We start from the raw sequence: 14,380 nt of genomic DNA on the forward strand, positions 1-14,380 counted from the left end.
GGAACTTGACGTTCCTTCAACAGATTTCACAATGGCTGTCGCGTCACAAACGTTCTCATTTTACAGCTAAACCGTGCACTACAAGATGATTCTGAAAAAAATTGAGGCAAGAAATAGGCATTAACGTAACATAATATTGATTCATATTTGATCGGCGCTGCCTAGTTTGACCGTTTGGTCAGAGTTCGCGAGTGATTGACAGCCGGCTCTCATAGACGGCAGCTGGACAGCAGACCTCAGATCAGCTCTGACCGCTTGTTTTCCTGCGGTCTGTGAAATCTTGCAGATGCCGTTAGGAGCGCCGGAGGACACAGAGGCACATGATTCTTTTCAGGTTACCTGTTTCATGTACTACTGTCACGATATAGCAACCGTTTTATAAAAATAACTTTTTTAATCATATATGCTCTAATCTCGCCTACTTCAGCTTTAAGTATCAAAATACTGAATGTCTTAACTCCAATACTATTTCATGTCACTCTCTTTATGTCCTATTTTTTGTATACAGTATTAAAAAAGCACATTCTCTATTCTCTAACAACAATCCAGCCATCTTCAAAATAAAACCCTGCTACAGCCCAGAAATGGCTCCATTCCACACAGAAAGTGGTCTGTACTTCACAGATTTAGCGGTTTGGCTTGCGGTGGCAGTGTTCAACAAAGGCAAATGATTAATTGGTGGTAACATGATTAATTAGAAGTTACATCAAGTAAACAAAGAGGGAATGCAGATTGAAAGCTTACCCCCATTGCCTTATTAGCAAGGACCTTCTTTCCATGGTGTGTGTGTGTCTGGAATTTATGTAAGCAGGCAACTTCATGCCGGTCTTTGTAATACTCTCTTTTATGCCTGTGATGATGTATAATTACACGGTCTTGTCTAAACATGCATTATAGCCTTTGTGACTATATGCAGCATGTAGGTGTGTGCATTTGATTTGTATGGACGCATTATTGACACTGTGTGTGTGTGTGACATCGCATACTTATGTCTGTGCATGCGCTGATAAGCACGTCTGGAGAGACTGCATTAATGAGTTGCTGGTTAGTTTAGAGATCTGAGGCTCAGATACAGTGAGCCAGACTGATTGGGGAGCTTTGGAAAACCAACTCATCCTTAAAGCCGGGGTTAGAGAGCAAAAAATTACATCTTGCCGGATCAGAGACGGTGGACTACAAAGAGAAAAAGCAGTAATTGCTCAGAGGGGGGAAAACGGCCTTGACATGTTTCCAGTCTAGTCAAACGACTTACAAGGAAATTTCTGTTCCCTCAGGAAGACTTTATCCAAACATGAGCTCAAAATTCATCGTCATTGATTCTGAAATGAGTCGCCTTTTTTTGTGTATTTGTACAGAAAAGTTGGCAAAAAGTTTTGTTGACCTCTGAAGTACCTGGTATTCGTGAGAGGTGTTCCCTCCATCGCCCTCTAGTGGGCTGCAGAGCAACGTGATAGCAGTTGTTCTAGCTCCTCTGCATTTACTCCATCCGCCACATTTTTTTTCTGTGAAGTAAACTGTGCTGTTAATCTTCTCTACTGTATTATTCACAATGTCAACATCTTTCTGTGTATAAATCAATTAGACAAAACTCAATCTTCCCTCTGGATGTGTAGTGTATGACTTATTCCTTCAAGATGCTCTAGTTGGAAAAGCTGCACCTGACAACATCTCAATGCTCGATTACCATATCAGGTCATTTAGTCTTTCCTGCACCTATTTCACGACAACATGGTACGATATGAGGCAGTCATTCCCAGAGACTGGGTGAGGACACACAGGTCTGGGTTGCGGGGGATTTTATTATAGAATTTCTTCCATAGTCTTTTATTGTATTTAACATTTATATCTGCAGTACACCTTTGAGGCACATGAGAGAGCCTGAATGTTCGTATTGTTGTCATAATTGTTGCCTAATTATAACATTGAATCTAATATGAAAGGCTAGCGTTCATGTTTGTTTTACTGGTGAAATTAAAAACTTTTAACTCCACCTGAATGAAATTATTTGGTCTCATTTATTAAGTATTTATGTTTTCAATAACGCATGCATTAAAAAAAAGTTGTGATTCATCAAACGTATATCTCTTAGAAATGACTGATTTACCTATTCAAGATAATATAAAGTGATGCGTAAATGGCAGTAAAAATGGTCAGGAACGTTCAATTATGCACAGATTTGCCCTTCTCACGATTTATAGATGAGGTCTATTGTGAATTTGGTGGGTCATTTTTAAAAAGTGGGTCCCCAAAAAGTTTTGGAAACACTGAATAAGGTATGAGCTAAAGTTTAAAGACAGGTTTCACACTTTTTTTTACACCATTGCACGGCCTCTTCAAAGTCCAACAGTGCACCAAAATCCCACTTTTTGGACTTTAAACAGATCAGGAGAAAGTCAGATACTTTGTCTTTGTCTATATTCTCTGCAATGAACAGCCAATAAAAGTTCAAACACACCCCCCATTTATTTTTTCCCGTTTAGGGCAACCAAATTAAAATAAAAGAATTAACTTTATTATTCCTGCTTGTTCTGTTGCTCCACTCCGGTATGGGGTCTGGCACAGCTCCAGGTGCATGCAGGAATGAAAAAGGAGCTTAAATTCAGGCTCAGCAGGGAAAGTAAACACAACCCAGGGCATAAATTCACATTAAAGGATATTAAGTGAAATGCATTTTATCCTAATGCTCATGAAAAGGCTCAGCTCACAGTTTACCACAGTGAGAAGCTGCGGTTTTTCTCATTGTAGTCACAAGGTCCCATTATTTTAAAGAACCTATTGCACAGAGACTTGCTGCTGCACTGATGACTGTAATCCATCACTGTCAGCGGGAGGCTGGTAATTTTTCCTTACATGTTTGCAACTTTATTAAGTCACGTTCACTGCAGCTGTGTTGAAAAAAGTTACATTCTGCAGTTATTGGCTTTTAAGTGCTGAAAAAATATCCTCAGAGGAAAACCGGTGCACAGTAGTGGATAAAAAAAATTAAAGGACTTCATTCATGTGTGAAATAACTTTATTAAAAAGTCAAGTTAAGAAAACAAGGCACTGACACACAACATAATTTGTTGCTTATAGGTTGGAGGGCATGTTGGGAGTTTTGAATGTGGCAAAGACAATTGATTTGATGTTTAAATACTTTTAAGAAAACTGTCTTTCTATAACTTACTATAGTGAAGTCTTAACATCTTCTACATAGTTTTTTCAAATCCGAAAAATGTCATTAAGCCCCATTTTTGGCAGATGCTACACTATTTATATTCTCTAACAACATGCAAATAATGTCACATTCAGTTCCCTTTTATTTGCCAGAAAGGCCTAAAACACAGACTCCCAGATATCTTGATTTAAATTCAGAATATATGAGATCAGTGTAATGTCTTAATAAAACTTTATCTGCGTGGGGCACACATTTCTATTGATTAGCATGCTCATTCCTTGAACTTTGAGGAGGCTTCATTTCTAGCAGAGGTTGGACCAAGTCATTGTTTTGCAAGTCACAAGTAAGGCTCAAGTCTTTGCACTCACATCCCAAGTCCTAAACATTGAGTTTCGAGTCCTAAACAAGTAATGATGTGCTCTCTGCCATTTGAAGAACAGAGTACCTGGCGCTCAGTAACGTAACGTTCATGGTTTTCTCATGTAACTTGATTGGATGCTGTCAGATTGGTTTAAACAAAGTGGATCAGCAATAAACAACAAAAGATAAAAAAATTAAGTTTGTTCAGTTCAGTTTTCCCCCCACGAGTAAATCCTCTTCCCAAACAAAGCAATAAAGGATCTCTCAAAAAGTAAATAAACCCAACTTCTCCGACGGGTGACCTCCGGTTCTGGGCAGTGGATCGCCTTTTGTGCACACACTTTTTAAATACTTTTTAATCTTTGGACTTGGGGGTAAGGTATCAAGTATTTCCAAGTCAAAAGGCTCAAGTCCAATTGGAGTCACTGGTGTTAAAGTCCAAGTCATGCTGCAAGTCTTTTTTTTATTTTGACAAGTCAACTCTAAAGTCATCACATTTGTGACTCGAGTCCTAGTCATGTGACTCGAGTCCACACCTCTGCTTTGTAGTGCTTCTAACCTTTTAGGCATTGCTGCCACCTCACTGCTCCCACCGTTCTCTTAGTGTTATTTTCTGTCCTTTGATTTACTGTAGTGGTTCATTAAGTCAACGGTGTTTATTAATGGCCCCTTGAAAATACTCAATACGCCATAATTCCTGCTGTTGCGACGACTTCTCTACGTGTCACTTGAGCTGAAATGTGTTTAGATGTATTTGTGCATCCTCATTCTTTTACTCTCGGAAGCTATTCAAACCCAGTACTGTTATTTAAAAGTGACAGGTCATCAAAGAGGGGGAAAAGAAGCAATTTCTTTCAAACTTTTTCGTAGGTGCTTTTCCGTGACTGAAGTGTTACTTTATTGTGATTTAGTTGAACAGGTTCATAGGTTTGAAAAATCATCTCGGCATTAACAGCCATTTATATGGCGGCAATGGCCTGGATTTACAGTCTAAAGTGGTATATAGAGAACATTAAGCCGGGTATATGGGGGAGCTTTATACCTTTTCATTAGATTCAGCGGTCTGGCCAAAATAGACTTTATTAATCCAGGCAGCTGCAATACTCATAAACACACACACACATGCGCATACTATAGCGGCAAGCCAACAATCGCATCTTTTCACAGGCCAGAGGAAATGTCTGTTTTGGTTGAATCATTGCCATATTGGTTTAAAACCCTATTTTTAAACCGTAAAATTGTGATTGCATCATTGTGGTGGTGAGAACAGAAGGCAGTGCAGGCAACAGCTCCAACATTTCCTCTTTAATAAACACCAGTGTGTTAGTGTTTTTGCTAACAAGTGGAACCAGTATCTAGGGTTCGTCTCCTCCGTATCCGGTTGTGTCTTTAAATGAGCAACTTGATAGCACCAAGAAACTATTGACATGTCTACTGCCTCTGCTGTTCTTGAAGGCTGTAAGCTATAGTGTCGCTGTGTTTACCAGCAGTCCCTTAAGTGCAACACACACTAGCAACCCAGCTGAGCACCGTGTCATTAATGTGTGTTGATTGATGCCAGTAGCACACACCGTACTCGTTATAAAGACAAAAGAAGTAGGCGAGGTACAGTAGCTGGGATATGGCCATCCGGGGAGCAAATTTAATGAAAGGGCTGTGTTTCTTGACAGCTGAAGCGCATCAAAGTCAGGAAATAGGACAGTGGCATGCCCTTTCGAGTTGACGCTGCTGGTGTACAGGCTTACATATAACACAATGGGGTGTGTGGGTGGTTTGAAGCATGTCATCTGCTACTGGTGTGTGTTAACTTTGCTGATTCTTGTGTTTGGAGTAGAAACAAGGACAATTTTCAGTGTCACAGTAACCATGAGACTTTCTCTTGCTTCTACTTTTCCTCGCCACACACAATTGTTGATTTATTAACTGGGCAAGGTGGGCAGCCCTGGCACCTCAGATCCTCTGCTTCACTATATGTCAGTTGGTTTTTGGTAATTTCATTATTTGCAATATAGGGAGTTCATTAGTTATCTAAGCTTGTGTCCAAATCTAGTTTTAATCAGTGGGCATTCCAGGTCTGAAAAGTGAAGCCAATGCTGAAGTGCCTTAAACTTGCATTCTCTCTAATAGCCAGCAGGGGGCGACTCCTCTGGTTGCAAAAAGAAGTCTGATTGTATAGAAGTCTATGAGAAAATGAGCCTACTTCTCACTTGATTTATTACCTCAGTAAACATTGTAAACATGAGTTTATGGTCTCAATCGCTAGTTTCAAGTCTTCTTCAATACAGCATGATGTTCATTTAGTAAAGTATGGTCCCATTTAGAGTCAAATAGACCATAAAGCAGGGCATGCTTTAGGGCGTGGCTACCTTCTGATTGACAGGTCGCTACCACGGCGTTGTCCGGTTTGGGAGTTGTCCATGTTTTTGTCTTAAAACTTTCACAATGTGTTTTCAGTTCATAAAAGTTAATTGTAACATTTTGGTCGCCTGAAAATGTCTTATTCACCGTTTGGTTGTACTTAGCTCCACCCTCTCATGTCACTTCTACGTCCACTTCCTATATTATATACAGTCTATGGTTTTAATGCCTTTATTTTTTAAAGATGTGTTGTTGGTTGTGTTTTGTAAATACAACATCCAAAGTTGGCCCCTCCTCCCCGACTCAACGAGGGTTTAGGTGCTCGCCAGCAGTTGAAAGCTAACCCCAGATTCACTCTCGTTTTGGAACAAGCTTTGTTTGGAATTTCCCCTCGCTATATTTGCGTTCTTTTGACGCTGTGCCTGTCATTTTTGTAGCTTCCTCTTGGATGCGTGAGTACGATGTGGCCCCTGGTCGCTACATTTTTATAGAGGTTGACGCCCAGAAATGTCCTGATGTCATGTTGGACTGAGGGCAGACTGGGACGCTACAGTGACTCACTATCGCCCCTCGAGGTACTAAGTGGTATCACAAGACAGGATGGGCCAGTGTTAGCTGGCTAGCATGCTCATTTCAGTAGATATCTCTGCAACACAATACATAGATGTCTTTAACATTAGGTCAACACTGTAAACTCTTCATATTCTATTGATACAGTTCATTTTTTTATGTTTTAAACAAAAAAATTTAAATTTAAGAAACCTGTGGCTATAGTTACTGCAAGCAAAACCACTTTCTGCATCTCTAGGCCTATAACAAAGCTGTGGGATGTGCGGAGCATAATGAGATCTTCGAGCTGTCAGGGTACATACACATTGCATACACAGAGGCTGGTAGGTCAGGCGTGAGAGAAAACTTTTGCCCCGGGGTGCACGAACACACTAATCCAGCCGGTTTATTTAGGTCTCTTTTGCATGTTTGCTTGCAGTCAATTCCCTTTTTTTGATGGTGCCAGATGTGGCTGCTTGGAGACTTGTTGCAACTACGAATTAAACCTTGATTATTTGCTTTTCGAAAGGGAAAACAAAAGAGAATCACAATCCATGGGCCCAGAAGGGGCAATGATTCTGTATCTGTAGTAAACACAGCTGCATTTGCACTGGAAAAAAAAGTCAATGTTAAGTCAATCTATCTAGTCCAATATCACAAATCACAAATTTGTCTCAAGGGGGCTTTACAATCTTTACAGCATACGACACCATCTGTCCTTTGACCATCTCTTTGGATAAGAAAAAACTCCTCTCAAAAAAACTTTAAGAATGGAAGAAACCTCAGGAAGAGCAACTGGGGAGGGATCCTCTCTGGACAGACAGACATGCAATAGATGTCGTGTGTACAAAACAGACCAACATCATAAAAATTACAGTATAGGATGTCGAACAGCTTCCAGGTGTCGCCGAGAGACGGATGACAGCCTGGTGACGGCTCATTGACAGAAGCCGCAATGACAGATGACAGTGCAAGCGGCAATGTTATGACAAAGTAGTATGTCCCAATTGTGTCCGCATGCAACAGTACATACATAATAAGGGCAGCTGCAGTACGTATTAAAAGTAAAAAGACAAAATGTGTTTTGTAATGCAGCTTGTCCATTTTTTTTTTTTTTTACCTGTATGTAGTAACAAATAGAGAGGGTTGAGAGTTTTCATTAATTCAGCGTTTATTGGACAGAGGATGTTGAGAAATAAGAGCCTTCCTTTGTGCAAAGTTATAGTGCCAAAACAACTGTGTGAAAAAAAAAAAAAACTAGAGTTACCACATCACGGTTGTATGTCTCTGCCAACCGGTCAAGATGCAGTTTACCTCCATGTCTGTCCAAAATGTCACCACATTTTATCCTACTGTCATAATTAGCATATGAATTCTTGAGTTATGGCCAAAAATGTATTTATTTATCCACCATATTCTAATCAGTTCACCCTTGAGTCCAAGTGGACATTTGTGCTAAATTTGAAGGAATTCCTTCATGGCGTTCCTGAGATATCACAAGAATGGGACGGACGTGCGGTCAAGGTGACCTTGACCACTTTGGTCTGGACAGACGGACGGACGGACAACCCGAAAGTATAATGCCTCTGTCCACGACTGTCGCTGGCGCAGAGGCATAAAAATAAGCATCTATATACAGGATATCCTTTATTTTAACCAGGTAAAACTCATTGAGATGTACATTATTCCAGGAAGAAGGAGCAGCGTATTTAAAAGCTTTTTTGCCTAGCTCCGTTCTAAACTTTGGGACCAACATCTGTAGAACATTGTGAGAGCGCAGGCCATATTGAGTTTGGTTTGTGCACATGTATGGACACAAATACGAAGGAACCAGTCCAAGGAGCGATTTATATATAAGAGCCAACCAATGTGAAAGCCTGCGGACATACAGAGATGGCCATTTAGCAGCAGCATACAGGGTACAGTGACGTATGAGATTTCCACAGCCAGTAATAAAACGTAAAGCACAATGTGGTACACAGTATCCCGCTTCTTTAGGCACTGGTCAGGTGCATTCATATAGAGCAGATCACCGTAATCCAATAAAGGTAAAAAAAAAGTTGCCGAAATCAAATGTTTCCTTGCCTGGAGGGAGAAACGGGATTTGTTTCTAAAAAAAAAGAACACCAATTTTTGTTTTCAGCTTGGAAACCAGGTTTTCAATGTGTGATTTGAAGGACAAGTTATAATCAATAATGACAACTTAATACTTATGTGGATCACGCAATGGAGAAGAAATCAACTCTTGCAGTGTGGATTTCATCATGCAGCATATGGCAAACCGATATGTTGTCCCTGTTGCCTTCAGCATCCAAAGGCTTGAGGAAGACTGTGACATCCCTGCTGTAGGAGCCACCTGCCCTCTGGAAACAGCCCGAGGCCCAGAGAAGACGAGTTGCCAGAAGTTTGGACAGTGTGAGGATGGCAAGAATTCCAACCCAAACTTTTTTCCCCCACGAGAAATCAAACTGAATGTCTTTTATCTCATCCTCTGAATCCCTAAAGAGTAATGCCTGGATGAAACTTTTGGTCTGATTGTGTTCCACCTTTCAAACAGACGAACAAAGCAGCAGCCAGGCGAGCACTGAAAATAAATGGCGTTTGTAAAAGGCGTTCACTGGGCATTGTATATTGTGTGCAGTTCAGGGTGAAATCAGCAGTTTTTGCTTCAATAAACAAGATGGAAGGCGTGCAGAGCTGCGTCCTCTTCGCCAGTTAGCTGACTAATCAGTTGTTGGGGTACTTTTTTAAGGTTGCATCACAATAATATTCACAAAAATGCTGGGGTTTGTAATAAGCAGGTGAGCCCATAGTGTGATTACATTGGAAAAAAAGTGACATATTTGAGATTAATTACTGTTAAAAATGTCATCTAAGAATTAATTTAGTGAAGGGCATCGTTAGAGGAGAGGCTATAATGATTGGAGAACTTTCTCCTGCAGTTTTGCGCCTTAGAGCTGATAAATTTAACAAGGACACTCAGTGTCGTTGGTGTAACACACTCACACAGAACATGTGCATGGTCATCGCCACAGCAGCAGGGTTATGGAGGTTCAGGAGGAGTAACAGGGTAGTTTTATTATAGCATTAATACTTAGAGATGAAGTAATAAAACATTTATTTTTTCTGATATGATCACAGCAAGTACAAACACTTTGTTCTTCATACAGATGCTTCCTTAATGAAAGTAAAATACTGCATTCTGTATTAAAGGGTGGATTTGATTGCTCTTAATACAGTTCTAGCATGCCAATATGCACATTCAAATAGTTATCGGTCAGTTAGTGACGGTTTCCTGAATTTGGGTTATTTGTTCACAGTGATGATGCGAAGGCAAAGTAAAGACAATTTCACAGCTAACAGCTCCTGCTTGTGGGGAATCTGCAGCCTGCTAAATGTCAATGAGGTTGGGAGTTAACAGTGCAACGTGTGGTGCTTCAGATCTACAAAACAATATGTGGTCATTATCATGATATTAAGGATAGTTTCCAATAAACTCTTAATATATATATATATATATATATATATATAATTTCATGTAAAAATCACACTTTAAAAGAGTCATGTAACTATGTTAGTGGAGTAGCCGGCGAATTGCATGCCTGTTCGGAGTAAGCTGTTTTCTTGGTCCCCGTTTGCAGCTTTGTCTAGAAAGATATTTGTAGAATATTAATATAAGATCCTGTTGTCGCGATGTGATTCAGCTAAAAGTTAATAAATTAATACCATTTACAAGAACACTGTACTGTTTCTTTCTTTACTCAGTAAATGTATCATACTAAGATTTAATCATTATATTCTAGTTATAATTTCAATATTTAAAAAAAGATAGGGGGGATGTTTTTCTACACCTTACGGGGTTAAATTAAAGGTGCTATTGATAACAATGATAACTCTCATCACTAGATGTCACATTCTCCCTACCCCCGTTCCATTGCATTTACTTCACAACAAGTCGTTGCCAGGCACTTACCGTCAATCTCAGCCATTTATCTGTTTCTTTTTTCCACACTAAGTGACGACACAGAGACACCACGTGATTCCGACGTTTTGTTATTGACTCACAAGCCTTGTTATAAGTGGGAACCAAACATCAGATATCTTCCACAGAGATAAACTAAACATTAATTTTGGAACCCGCCAAAATATTATAAATGATTAATTCAGTCTTTTTTTTTTTTTTTCAGGAAAAGCCATATTTTTATTTAGCACTTTTTAAAAGCTCTGTGGATGTATTATTTTTTTAAATAATTTGTCTACATAAAAATGTGATGAATAAGACCTTTTAAAAGACAAGTGGTCTGCATCCTGAGGTGCTGCATATATAGGCACAAGTAAGCGTGCAAATGAATGAACTTCACCTTTTTCTTGAGTTCAGCGCTGCCTTGAGTCTGGATTTCATTACAGCTTTCTCCCGGCAGGCTATTCAAATCCTGCACTCTATTCGCCCCTCAACCTTCCCTACTTCACCATTTTAAAGCTCTTTCAAGGTCAGCTATGTTTTCCTGTGAATGTAAATCAACAATTCGGAGCCCACTTTGATCCCAGGCTCCTCCATCGAGCACAATGGATGCATTTTTTAGCATTCATGGCACTGTGTAAATCCACTGGGAATGGAACTTTATAACCCTGAAAGTGTCAGCCCTGTGCAAAATGCAGAATATGATCCTGCAATTTCCAATCATCTGCGCTGACATAAATTCTGCTGGCATATATGAAAATATGAAAGAAACTTGAAAATGAAAGCCTTAAATTACTTGTTCACTTAACATTCTGTCCATCTGTTTGAGGCTGGCCTTAAAAGACAGACAGTATGGGAGGAAATAGGCCAAAAGGGAGTTTTAACTCAAAGACTGAAGGACTGTTGTCCGCCTTATGACACATTCCTGCTGCAGTGTGTTTCCCAATAGATTAAAGCTGTAAATCCAGCAGCAGGTGCCGACAGAATCCTTCCTACATCGTGACCTGAGATGTACTGTATATTTCCCCGTAATCGACATAGCTGTAATCTTCATATGTCCTCTCAGTGGGGTATGTGTGTTGCTCAAGGGCACATTAACAAGAATCCAGCTGCGATCAAGTTTGTGAAGGTTTTTCTAACTAGCAGACCATCTCTTTTAGCAGAAGTTTACCGGAAACTACCCGTACCGGGGATGCCGTTCATATAAACTTGTGTAGAGCTTGAACTCCGCTGTATTGGGCCTATTGGAAATCATCTTAATGGATCTGGAGCACAGCTTTTCCTTCAAGGGCAACAGACGGGACCACAAGTACGAATGATTTACACAAAGCCAGCCAGATAAGGATGCACAAACAAACACTCACTCCCTCTGTAAATCCCGAGGCCTCGGGGACTGACAAACTGTATAAGGAGCTGGAGTGAGCTCAGAGCAGTTTGTTAGGATTATACAAGATGAAGCTACTGGAAAATATCAATAGGCTAGATTAGTCCTAGTCATCCCTGAGGGGGGAAATCAGGCTAGCAGCCGCAGGTAGTAATGGGATAAATCAAAGAGCAATAGGAGATAAGTAAGAGAAGGGCAAACGGGGGTTTTGTAAACATACACAAAAGACATTTTTTTGCATGAATAAACATGTGTGGGTAAACAGTCAGTCAGCAGCAGCAGAGCAGAACAGGGAGGAAATGAGAAATATCAGCATTATGAAACAAGGCTCGTTGGAGGAGGAACCAAAGGCGCTAAAGAGGTTTAAAGTTTTTCAGAACGAGCTAGGATACTGCAGCACCAACATAAAACAATCTGAAAACATGAATTTTCATATTAAAGTTCATTCACGCAACAAAACACAAAGTAACAAATGAAATTAACTTTTTTATTTAATTCAATTAACTACCGATTGTTTTTATTGCTGTATTAATGAAGCCGTCAGCTTTAACGATTCATCAATTAACCTATAAAAGGTTGGGAAATTGCCTGTCACAAGTTCCCAGTTCCCAAGGTGACATTTTCAAAAGTCTTGTTTTGTCCAAAACTAAAGAGAAGAGCAGCAAATCCTCACATTTTTAGAAGCGAGAGAGCAAATTTCCCCCCGAAAACCTGCCTTGGTGTTAAAGGAAAAGGCTGGCAGTATTCTATAAATGTTATCCTCAACAAATCCCATGTGCAGACCCAAACCAACCATGAATTGATCTTACTAACAAGAATTGTTAGCGTGCCTGCCATATCATCCACAGCCCGGTCACACGAAAAGGTGTATGAATGACAAGATGATATGTAAGGCAAAGGTGTGCAATAAGAACGCCGTTCTTGCTTTTGGCGTGTCAGTTGTACGCCATGTAGTCTCTACTGACAGCAATATAAATACATTCACATAAATATGCTACACTCAGAGATAGTGATGTCAAAGAAAAAGTGAGAGAGACTGCTTACAGTGGGTGTGAGGGGAGGTGGATGGGTCCAACAAACACAGGAGACCGGTGTTTTTCCCTGACTGAAGCAATATGTTAAGGCAGTAAGACTCTAATAATACAGCATTTATGCAGGTTGTCCAAAGATGTACTGGTAAACAAATAACAAGGACAAAGTTGAGGAGTGATTCAAAACTGTTCCGCAGTACATGCCTCTCATCTCATCTTCAACCGCTTAACCGGGGTCGGGTCGCGGGGGCAACAGCTCAAGCAGGGGACCCCAAACTTCCCTTTCCCGGGCCACATTAACCAGCTCTGACTGGGGGATCCCGAGGCGTTCCCAGGCCAGTGTGGAGATATAATCTCTCCACCTAGTCCTGGGTCTTCCCCGTGGCCTCCTCCCAGCTGGTCGTGCCTGGAACACCTTCCTAGGGAGGCGCCCAGTGGGGCATCCTTACTAGATGCCCGAACCACCTCAGCTGGCTCCTTTCAACGCAAAGGAGTAGCAGCTCTGGACGGATGACTGAGCTTCTCCCCCTATCTCTAAGGGAGGCAGACGCCAGCCACCCTCCTGAGGAAACCCATTTCGGCCGCTTGTACCCACGATCTCGTTCTTTCGGTCATGACCCAGCCCTCATGACCATAGGTGAGAGTAGGAACAAAGATTGACCGGTAGATCGAGAGCTTTGCCTTCCGTTTCAGCTTTCTTTTCGTCACAACGGTGCGGTAAAGCGAATGCAATACCGCCCCCCGCTGCTCCGATTTTCCGGCCAATCTCACGTTCCATTGTCCCCTCATTCGCGAACAAGACCCCGAGGTACTTGAACTCCTTCACTTGGGGTAAGGACTCATTCCCTACCCGGAGTAGGCAATCCACCAGTTCGCTGCTAAGAACCATGGCCTCAGATTTAGAGGTGCTGATCCTCCAGTACGTGCCTCATACTGGTTTAAATGTGTGCATTATTAGATGGAGGAAGTTATGAAAAAGTGACAGTAACGCTCTTCATTAGACTCAAAATGTATTATTGTTATATGATGATGATTATGTGACTGAGTCAATTGTTCCAGGACTCTCACTTCTCTCACTTCTCTCTCTGCTCTGTGACTTCAGGTGGAAAGTGTTTGTCATTGCTCTGTTTCTAATTAAATATACTGCTGAGGCTGTTTTGGCCCTGTCTCTATTGGAAAAGAAATTTGCGATCTCAATGGAGCTAACCTGGATAAATGAAGCTCAAATGGACTGAATAATAAAGGCATGAATATATTTTCATCCCAACACTATAAATGTCCTAACTAATTATCAATGATTACAGCACAAAATGCTGCACAGGTCGTCTGTAAAACTCCATCTATTAGTTCGGGATGGAAACTCAGCTTCAGCTTAGCTCTTAGGAAAGATTAGCTGATCGACAAAAGCTTCACGAATCAACCATTTGTCAAGCAACAAGCTAGAATCCAGCTCCTCAAATATAACAGTTGAGCTGTTTTTACATCATTATAAATGATTTATCTCTGGGTTAGACAAAATAAGACATTTGGAGATTGTCACCTTGGGATCTCGGGACATTGGACATTTTACTGACTAAATG

At 40.7% G+C, this 14,380-nt stretch overlaps 1 long non-coding RNA gene across 3 annotated transcripts in view; it reads left to right on the plus strand.

Moving 5' to 3' along the window:
• LOC119495090 overlaps positions 1–14,380 on the plus strand; it is an 84,031-nt gene that overhangs the window by 25,428 nt on the left and 44,223 nt on the right. The window contains exon 4 of one of the 3 annotated variants that reach the window (XR_005208346.1): positions 8,580–8,724. The exons of 1 other annotated variant lie outside the window; for it this stretch is intronic. This is a non-coding gene — a long non-coding RNA (uncharacterized LOC119495090). Of the gene's footprint in view, positions 1–1,355; positions 2,005–8,579; positions 8,725–14,380 lie in introns of those variants that run through there. One more of the 3 variants, XR_005208344.1, reaches the window with a different exon arrangement.

This window comes from Sebastes umbrosus, chromosome 10 (assembly GCF_015220745.1).
Source record: "Sebastes umbrosus isolate fSebUmb1 chromosome 10, fSebUmb1.pri, whole genome shotgun sequence".
Lineage (NCBI taxonomy): Eukaryota > Metazoa > Chordata > Actinopteri > Perciformes > Sebastidae > Sebastes > Sebastes umbrosus.